Source organism: Lolium perenne, chromosome 5, assembly GCF_019359855.2.
Source record: "Lolium perenne isolate Kyuss_39 chromosome 5, Kyuss_2.0, whole genome shotgun sequence".
Classification (NCBI taxonomy): Eukaryota; Viridiplantae; Streptophyta; class Magnoliopsida; order Poales; family Poaceae; genus Lolium; species Lolium perenne.
The window spans coordinates 20,584,511-20,595,498 of NC_067248.2; positions in this window are offsets into that span (position 1 = coordinate 20,584,511).

The following is a 10,988-nucleotide window of genomic DNA, read 5'->3' on the forward strand; positions in this document are numbered from 1 at the left end:
GTTGCTACCAAGAGGAGGAAGAGGAGGACTTTGAGAACTACCAAGGCAAGCTAATATTCTTTCAAAGTGCAAAGCCCCTTTGGGGCAAGGCACCATAGTTTTCCCTTCTTACCATAAGCCTATCCCAAGTTTCTACTTTACAAGTTTTTACTTGTTTTCTCAAAGAGTTACTTTTATAGTTAAATTTGGTCTGGAGTAAAGAAGGTTACTAGAGTAGTTAATATAGTCTCAAGATAGACAAGCAAGATTAGCACCCCTCATGATTAGTGCTAGTGCTAAGTATTAAAACTTGACTACTCTAGATGGGAACATGTGACTTTGAAATGAATTTGGAAACCTTGGAATGATGAGTCATTCCATTGAATGAATTTTGAAGGTGAATATGACCAAGAGAAGATGGTGATATTTGATAAAACTGATATTGGTTTGAATGCGATACCTTTCCAATATTGAGTACCCCCACAATACCTGATTATGGGTAGGGCTTAACTGGAAATTTATGCATCTTAGTATGGGTTCCCTCTGAACACACATCATAGGGGTTATGCCGAGGCCGCCTCCGTTGTTGAGAAATGATGTGAATTGAGGTGAATTGTACGGCCAAGCCCTGTGCAGTTCCCAGGTTGACAGTTGGTCTTCGCTGGGAGGCCAAGCTCATGGGGAGAGGTGCTCATACTAGGGTATGTAAGTGAAAGGTTATGGTTGATGATCCGCGTACTGAGTTACGATGATTCGGGGTAATCCCGACGGATGAAATCAAATGTTGTGGCACAAGTGTGCAACCTCTGCAGAGTGTAAATCTATTCGAATAGTCGTGTCCACGGTTACGGACGGTTGGAAAGGCCATACAGTTGTCCAATGTCAATCTTTGAAAATGATTGTGATTTTGAATTGTGAAGTGGTGAATTGAATTGAAATCACCACTTGAATGGTGGGAATGACACTAATGTTCCCATTTGAGTTAGTTAGCACTTGGATAAGCTTTTCTCAAAGATTTGTGAACTAAAATTGGCTTCATGCAAATAAACTAGAGCTTAGCAAACCTTACTAGAAATGTCTAGAACTTACACTAGTATTAGTTTGCGAGTACTTGAAGTACTCACGGCTTTGTCTCTGGCTATTCAAATGGCCAGAGTATGAAGATGAACAAGGAGATGACCAGCAGGACGCCTACGACAACTAGGAGTCTTCCGACGTCAAGCGTTGGCCTATGGACTAAGGAGTCCTTGTATCTTACGCTTCCGCTATGAACGTGTGTTTGTTTGTTGATCAATAGATCAACTATTCGTGTAATATGGATGATGTGATTCCAATTGTAAGACACTATGGTTTGTAATGAATGATGACTGTGATACTTAACTATTATGCCTCGCAACAACAATAATCCTGGGATTGCGATGTATGACATAATAGGCATTCGGACTTAAAAATCCGGGTGTTGACATGCGCCGCACTACACTCCGTCACCAACAACCTTCAACGTGCTTCTTGACTCCTACTGGTTCGATAACCTCGGTTTCTTACTGAGGGAAAACTTGCTGTTGTACGCATCACACCTTCCTCTTGGGGTTCCTAACGGACGTGTGCTTTACCGTCACAAGCACTTGTGTAAGCAAAGGTTGGGGGGAGTGTCACCCATTAATAAAACTAAAGTACGTGTGTAAACAAAAGAGAAGAGGGATGATTTACCTTGCTGGTAGAAATAACGTCCTTCATGGGAGCCGCTCTTGAATGTCTGGTTGACGAGGTAGTTGGAGTACCCATTACCATTCGTTGACAACAACAAACACCTCTCAAAATAATTTTACTCCTGATTTAAAAATGAAAAGCTCTAGCGCATGTTAATCCCTGCTTTCCTCTGCGAAGGGTCAATCTTTTATTTTTACATTGAGTCACCATCCTTTCTTTGAGCACTTTCTTGAGAGCACAACTGTCATTCTTAGTATAATATGCTTGTCCCAAAATGTGATTAACTGTGGTATAACTTTGATGCTTTTATCTTTGACAATCTCTACTTCTAGTATTTCCATGAACTTCAGAGGTGTCCGAGCATTTATGTTTTGCTGTACAAATACGGGCAAGTGAGATACCACTTTATCATATACTTTTATGAACATTGCAATCCTGCTGATAAATATAATTCATGATGCTTATTATTAATTTGTTGGTACCTTTTCCATGATTGACACAGCTATTAGATGATTTTATTTGCATGTATCTTATTATGAATTGCCTAAGTACTTGTCCATATCATGAGAATATTTACATCATATGAACAAATGTGTTCGTGAAAGTTCTTTTATCGCACTCAGTTGTTAACTGAATTGCTTGAGGACAAGCAATAAGCTAAGCTTGGGGGAGTTGATACGTCCAAAACGTATCTACTTTCCCGAACACTTTTGCTATTGTTTTGCCTCTAATATGTGTATTTTGGATACAACTAACACGGACTAACGCTGTTTTCAGCAGAATTGCCCTGGTGTCTCGTTTTTGTGCAGAAATTCAACTTTCAGGAAAATCCCCAGAATTTATGTCGAAGGGCCTATTTTTCCAGAAGAATCACGGAGCCAGAAGGGCAGGCCTGGGGGAGGCCCAGGCCCCCCAGACACTAGGGGGGCGTGCCGCCCTAGCGTGTGGTCGCCTCGGCCAGCCTCTGACGCCCCCCTCTGTAGGGTTTCGATCTAAAAACGCGAGAGGGGAAGTCGAAGTCGCCAGAAACCATCCAGAGCGCCGCCACCATCGCGAAACTCCGTCTCGGGACCAGAAACTCCGTTCTGGCACTCCGCCGGGACGGGGAATTGGAGGAGATCATCGCCATCATCACCACCAACGCCTCTCCATCGACCAGCCATGTTTCCCCATCCATGTGTGAGTAATTCCCCCGCTGTAGGCTGAAGGGGATGGTAGGGATTAGATGAGATTGGTCATGTAATAGCATAAGATTGCTAGGGCATAGTGCCTAGTGTCCGTAATTGGTACTTTGATGATATTGTTGCAACTTGTTATGCTTAATGCTTGTCACTAGGGCCCGAGTGCCACGATCTCAGATCTGAACATGTTATTGTCTCATGATGATATTCATTGTTTTATGATCTTACCTGCAAGTTGTATACACATGTCGCTGTCCGGAACCCGAGGCCCCAAAGTGACAGAAATTGGGACAACCGGCGGGGAAGGCGGTGATGTGAGGATCACATGTGTTCACGGAGTGTTAATGCTTTGCTCCGGTACTCTATTAAAAGGAGTACCTTAATTTCCAGTAGATTCCCTAGAGGCCCGGCTGCCACCGGCTGGTAGGACAAAAGATGTTGTGCAAGTTTCTCATTGCGAGCACGTACGACTAAATATGGAACACATGCCTATGGATTGTTTAGTACTTGGATACTGTTTTATTACTATCTGCAAATGCCCAACTTTGATTATTACATGAGTTTCTCTCATCCATGCAACGCCCGTTCATCCATCCCTGTGCCTACAGTATTTTAATCCTGCTGTTTACTATAATCACTACTGCTGTCTTTGTTACACTGCTGCTGATATTTCACCACTGCTACTGCTATAAAACTGTTACTACTGATAAACTCTTGCGAGCAAGTCTGTTTCCAGGTGCAGCTGAATTGACAACTCCGATGTTAAGGCTTTCAAGTATTCTTTGTCTCCCTTGTGTCGAATCAATAAATGGGGGTTTACTTCCCGCGAAGACTGTTGCGATCCCCTATACTTGTGGGTTATCAATCATCCAAACCTTTTATGCAGGATTGAATTTTTCTTCGCAGAACCTATTGGATTCAGTTGCTGGAGGTACTTTTATGTCCATCACTCTAGGTGCCGCAACAAAACTTCTTGATGATATGATGATTAATTACTCTGAATGGCACACGGAAAGAGCTCTGCAAGGTAAGAAGGTAAATTCTGTTGAAGAAACCTCCTCCTTGAGTGATAAGATTGATGCTATTATGTCTATGCTTGCGAATTGTAGATCTAATGTTGATCCTAATAATGTTCCTTTAGCTTCATTGGTTGCTCAAGAAGAGCATGTTGATGTGAACTTCATTAAAAATAATAATTTCAACAACCATGATTATAGGAATAATTCTGGTAACAACTATAGGCCATATCCTTCTGATAATGGCAATGGTTATGCTAATTCTTATGGTAATTCTTACAACAATAATAGGACTGTACCCTCTGGTCTTGAAGCCATGCTCAAAGAATTTGTTAGTACACAAACTGCTTTTAACAAATCTGTTGAAGAAAAGCTTGGAAAAATTGATATTCTTGCTTCTAAAGTTGATAGTCTTGCTGCTGATGTTGATCTTTTGAAATTGAAAGTTATGCCTAATGAAGATAAAGATATTAAGTCATTTGCTACAGCAAATGCCATCCAAGTTCGAATTAATGAAAATATTAGATTGATGGCTGAATTGCGTGCTAGGTGGGAAAAAGAAGAAAATGCTAAAGAGAATAATGTAGCTAAAGTTTGGACTATTACCACCACTAGTAATGTTGATGCTTCACATGTTGCTACACCCCCTAATATCAATGGTAAAATAAGTGGTGTTGGCAATGTTTCTACTCCTGATGCAAAGCGTTTAAAACTGCCTGAAACTGCTGAAACTGCTTGTGATAAAACTGCTGAAATGTTTCAAAACATTGGGGACAATGATCCCATTGCTTTAGATCATAATGATTTAAATTTTGATGATTGTCACATCTCTGAAGTTATAAAGTTCTTAAAAAAACTTGCTAGAAGTCCTAATGCTAGTGCTATAAATTTGGCCTTTACAAAACATATTACAAATGCTCTCATTAAAGCTAGAGAAGAGAAATTAAAACTTGAAACTTCTATTCCTAGGAAGTTAGAAGATGGTTTGGAGCCCATCATTAAGATGAATGTCAATGATTTTGATTGTAATGCTTTATGTGATCTTGGTGCAAGTATTTCTGTTATGCCTAAGAAAATCTATAATATGCTTGACTTGCCACCATTGAAAAATTGTTATTTGGATGTTAATCTTGCTGATAATTCTACAAAGAAACCTTTGGGGAGAATTGATAATGTTCGCATTACGGTTAACAATAACCTTGTCCCCGTTGATTTTGTTGTCTTGGATATTGAATGCAATGCATCTTGTCCCATTATTTTGGGAAGACCTTTTCTTCGAACCGTTGGTGCTATTATTGATATGAAGGAAGGTAATATTAAATATCAATTTCCTCTCAAGAAAGGTATAGAACACTTCCCTAGAAAGAAAATGAAGTTACCTTTTGATTCTATTATTATAACAAATTATGATGTTGATGCTTCATCTCTTGACAATACTTGATTCTCTTGAGCAAGTGTAGTGCCCCAGAAAAATTCGTCTTTACGTACTATTCTATTTTGACAGATTCTGCCTTTTATTTCACATTGCCTGTTTTGCTATGTTTGATGGATTTCTTTGTTCCATTAACTTTCAGTAGCTTTGTGCAATATCCATAAGTGTTAAAAATGATTATGTCACCTCTGAATATGTGAATTTTTGATTATGCACTAACCCTCTAATGAGTTTGTTTTGAGTTTGGTGTGGAGGAAGTTTTCAAGGATCAAGAGAGGAGGATGATACAATATGATCAACGAGAGTGAAAACTCTAAGCTTGGGGATGCCCCCGTGGTTCATCCCTGCATATTTCAAGAAGACTCAAGCATCTAAGCTTGGGTATGTGATACGTCTCCAACGTATCCATAATTTCTGATGTTCCATGCTTGTTTTATGACAATACTTGCATGTTTTGCTTGCACTTTATAATGTTTTTATGCATTTTCCGGAACTAACCTATTAACAAGATGCCACAGTGCCAGTTCCTGTTTTTTGCTGTTTTTGGTTCCAGAAAGGCTGTTCGGGCAATATTCTCGGAATTGGACGAAATCAACGCCAAAGATCTTATTTTTCTCGGAAGGTTCCAGAACACCGAAGTAGAGTCGGAGGAGAGCCAGGGGCCACCACACATGTGGGCGGCGCGGCCCCAGGCCTGGCCGCGCCGGCCTAGTGTGGGGCCACCCTGTCAGCCCTCCTGCGCCGCCTCTTCGCCTATTTAAGCCCTTTCGACCTAAAAACGCAGTACCAATTGACGAAACTCCAGAAAGACTCCAGGGGCGCCGCCGCCATCGCGAAACTCCAATTCGGGGGACAGAAGTCTCTGTTCCGGCACCCTGCCGGGACGGGGAAGTGCCCCCGAAAGCCATCTCCATCGACGCCACCGCCTCCATCATGCTCCGTGAGTAGTTCCCTCATGGACTACGGGTTCTAGCAGTAGCTAGTTGGTACTCTCTATCCCATGTACTTCAATACAATGATCTCATGAGCTGCCTTACATGATTGAGATCCATTTGATGTAATCGGTGTTGTGTTTGTTGGGATCCGATGGATGATACATTATGATTAGTCTATCTATAAAGTTTGTGAAGTTATTGTTGCTGCAATCTTGTTATGCTTAATGCTTGTCACTAGGGCCCGAGTGGCATGATCTTAGATTTGAGCTCTATACTTATTGCTTAGATTGTATCTACAAATTGTATGCACATGTCACTGTCTGGAACCAAAGGCCCCGAAGTGACAGAAATCGGGACAACCGGAGGGGATGGCGGTGATGTGAGGATAACATGTTTTCACGGAGTGTTAATGCTTTGCTCCGGTGCTCTATTAAAAGGAGTACCTTAATATCTAGTAGATTCCCTTGAGGCCCGGCTGCCACCGGCTGGTAGGACAAAAGATGTTGTACAAGTTTCTCATTGCGAGCACGTATGACTATATATGGAAAACATGCCTACATGATTAATGAATTGATGTTCTTTCTTAATGCTTTATCAATCCTATCAATTGCCCAACTGTAATTTGTTCACCCAACACTTGTCACTTGTTATTGGAGAGTTACCACTAGTGTAGATCGCTGGGAACCCCGGTCCATCTCTCATCATCATATACTCGTTCTACATGTCATTGGAAGTAGTATCAACTATTCTCTGGTGCCATTGCCACTGTGTTACTATTACTACTGCTGTGTTACTGTTACTATTGCTCTCATATCACTGCTACTTTCACATCACCCCTGTTACTAGTGCTTTTCCAGGTGCAGCTGAATTGACAACTCAGTTGTTAAGGCTTATAAGTATTCTTTACCTCCCCTTGTGTCGAATCAATAAATTTGGGTTTTACTTCCCTCGAAGACTGCTGCGATCCCCTATACTTGTGGGTTATCAAGACTGTTTTCTGGCGCCGTTGCCGGGGAGGCATAGCTCTACTCATAAGTTCACCTGGGGAGTACACTCTACCTCGCTCTCTGTTTTTATTTTCTTTTATTTTGTTTTGCTTAGTTTACTTTTGTCTAGTTTATTTGTGCTTAGTTTATTTCTGTCTAGTATTATTTTCCTTAGTTTACTTTTGCTTAGTTTCTTTTTGTTTTGTTTTATTTTTCTCATATACCCAAAAATCCATAAAAATTTGAAAAACCTAAAAGTTAAAAACTGCTATTATGGGAGAACCCACAACTTACTTGGAGCTTATAGAATATTATAATAATTATAGAGAATCAAGAACTGGTAAAGTAATGAGTGCTATGATAGAAAAATTGAATACAATTGCTAAAATCTTGCTTAAACGCCATGATATAAATTGTTGCTCTAAAGAGGATACTAAACATCTGAAATTTCAATGTGGCTTTAATGAAGAAGCTTTAATTAAGAACTATAATTGGAATAACTATATTCATTTTGGGTTCGAAGAGGTAGAACAATTTGTCTTATTCATGGGAGCCTCTAAGATAGAATCCTTCATGATTGAAAATTATGAAACTTGTGTTGTTTGTAAGGACCTTAAAGATTATGTCTCTTCTATCCTTAATTTTTGCAATGAAAGTTACACTGATAATCCTTATATCATTGATTATAAAGAGAGACTCGTTAATGCACAAGAATGCACTCACAATTTGCAGGAACCTGTGGAAGAAGAAATTGATGAACCTGAAAGCGCATTGGATGAAAAAGAGGAGGAAATTGATGAACCTCAAAGCTCATTGGATGAAAAAGAAGAGGAGAGCGACGAACAAAAGGAGGAAGAATGGATTAGCTACCCATGCCAACCTTCTAATGAGAGTAACTCTTTATCTCTTACACTATTTGATTGTCCTCCATGCTTACCGAAAGAGGTTGAATGTTATGTTCCTATGGATTCTCTTGAAATATTACCTATGAGTAAAACTTGTGAGAATAATTATGCTACTGTTATCTATGATAATCCATGCTACTTTGATAAATCTTATGATAATGCTTTGTTTGTGCCTGATGTCGAAATGCATGGCACTAAAGAGTTTTGTTTAGCAAATGTTTATCATAAATCCCTAGATGATGGTCCTATGTTACTTGATAATATTAATTGTACTACTAATGAAAATGGGAGTGGAGAGTTCTTGACATTATCTATGTGTCCCATATCTCTTGAGATTGATCATTCATCTTGTTATATTATTGATAAAAGTGTGTTCGAAAGTTTTAATCCCACTATTTTTGAACTTGATAAAAATTATGTGTTTATGGATCATGAAAGACATGCTTTATGTGATAGTTATATTGTTGAGTTTGTTCATGAAGCTACTGAAAATTATTATGAGAGAGGAAAATATGGTTGTAGAAATTTGCATGGTACTAAAACACCTCTCTATATGCTGAAACTTTTGAAGTTACTCTTGTTTTATCTTCTTATGCTTGTCACTTTGTTCTTCATGAATTTATTTGTGTACAAGATTCCTATGCATAGGAAGAGAGTTAGACTTAAATGTGTTTTGAACTTTCTTTTTGAAGCTCTCCTTTGCTTCAACTCTTATTTCTTGCGAGTGCATCATTAAAATTGCTGAGCCCATCTTAATGGCTATAAAGAAAACACTTCTTGGGAGATAACCCATGTCTTTATTTTGCTACTGTTTTGTTGTGTTTTGGAAGTTGTTACTACTGTAGCAACCTCTCCTTATCTTTATTTTATTGCAATGTTGTGCCAAGTGAAGTCTCTAATAGAAGGTTGATACTAGATTTTGATTTCTGCGCAGAAACAGATTTCTTTGCTGTCACGAATTTGGGCCTAATTCTCTGTAGGTAACTCAGAAAATTCTGCCAATTTTTTGAGTGATCCTCAGATATGTACGCAACTTTCATTAGTTTTAAGTTTTCTGATTTGAGCAACGGAAGTACCTCTTTAAAATTCGTCTTTACTGGCTGTTCTGTTTTGGCAGATTCTGTCTCTGTTTTTTGCATTGTCTCTTGTGGACTTTAAGCAAGGCTTTCTAGACGTGGAGAGCTGTAGCTAATGTTTTATTGAGTTCTTGCAATGTGTCACTACAGGACCAAGGTGGATTCAAATTTTTTGAGTACTAACCCCTCTAATGAAGTTTATGAGAAGTTTGGTGTGAAGGAAGTTTTCAAGGGTCAAGAGAGGAGGATGATATATGATCAAGAAGAGTGAAAAGTCTAAGCTTGGGGATGCCCCCGTGGTTCATCCCTGCATATTTCAAGAAGACTCAAGCGTCTAAGCTTGGGGATGCCCAAGGCATCCCCTTCTTCATCAACTTATCAGGTTTCTTCTATTGAAACTATATTTTTATTCGGTCACATCTTATGTGCTTTACTTGGAGCGTCTGTGTGCTTTTATTTTTGTTTTTGTTTGAATAAGATCGGATCCTAGCAATCCTTGTTTGGGAGAGAGACACGCTCCGCTTTTTCATATGAACACTTGTTCTTCGTTTTACTTTTAATGTTCAATGATAAAAGTTTGAAGCTACAATACTTATTTTTATTTGGTTGGAAAAAGAAATGCCTCATATTGTCTTGAATAATTTGACACTTGGCAATTGTTTTGAGCTCTCAAGTAGATCATGTAGTTTAAACCTATTAGTGGAGAACTACCGTAGAGCTTGTTAAAATTGGTTTGCATGGTTGGTCTCTCTTAAGGTCTAGATATTTTCTGGTAAAAGTGTTTGAGCAACAAGGAAGACAGTGTAGAGTATTATAATGCTTGCAATATGTTCTTATGTAAGTTTTGCTGTACCGGTTCATACTTGTGTTTGCTTCAAATAGCCTTGCTAGCCTAAGCCTTGTATCGAGAGGGAATACTTCTCATGCATCCAAAATCCTTGAGCCAACCACTATGCCATTTGTGTCCACCATACCTACCTACTACATGGTATTTCCCGCCATTCCAAAGTAAATTGCTTGAGTGCTACCTTTAAATAATTCAAAATTTATTACCTCTGATTTGTGTCAATGTTTTATAGCCCATGAGGAAGTATGTGGTGTTTATCTTTCAATCTTGTTGGGCAACTTTCACCAATGGACTAGTGGCTTCATCCGCTTATCCAATAATTTTGCAAAAAGAGCTAGCAATGGGATTCCCAGTCCCAAATTAATTAACCAAAATAGACACTCCTCCATGGTATGTGATTGTTGGACGGCACCCGAAGGATTCGGTTAGCCATGGCTTGTGTAAGCAAAGGTTGGGAGGAGTGTCATCATAATAAAACTAAAATAAAAAGGCACTCCTTCATGGTATGAGATTGTTGGCAGGCACCCGAGGATTCGGTTAGCCATGGTTTGTGAAAGAAAGGTTGGAAGGAGTGCCACCCAAAAATAAAATAAAATGGGAGCCGCTCTTTGAAGGTTTGTCTGGCGAGGGGGTTAGAGTGCCCACTACCATTCGTTGACAACAACAAGCACCTCTCAAAATTTTACTCTTTTATGCTCTCTTTATGTTTTCAAAACCAAAGCTCTAGCACAAATATAGCAATCAATGCTTCCCTCTGCGAAGGGCCTTTCTTTTACTTTATGTTGAGTCAGTTTACCTACTTCCTTTCATCTTAGAAGCAAACACTTGTGTCAACTGTGCATTGATTGTTACATACTTGCTTATTTGCATTCATCATATTACTTTATGTTGACAATTATCCATGAGATATGCATGTTGAAA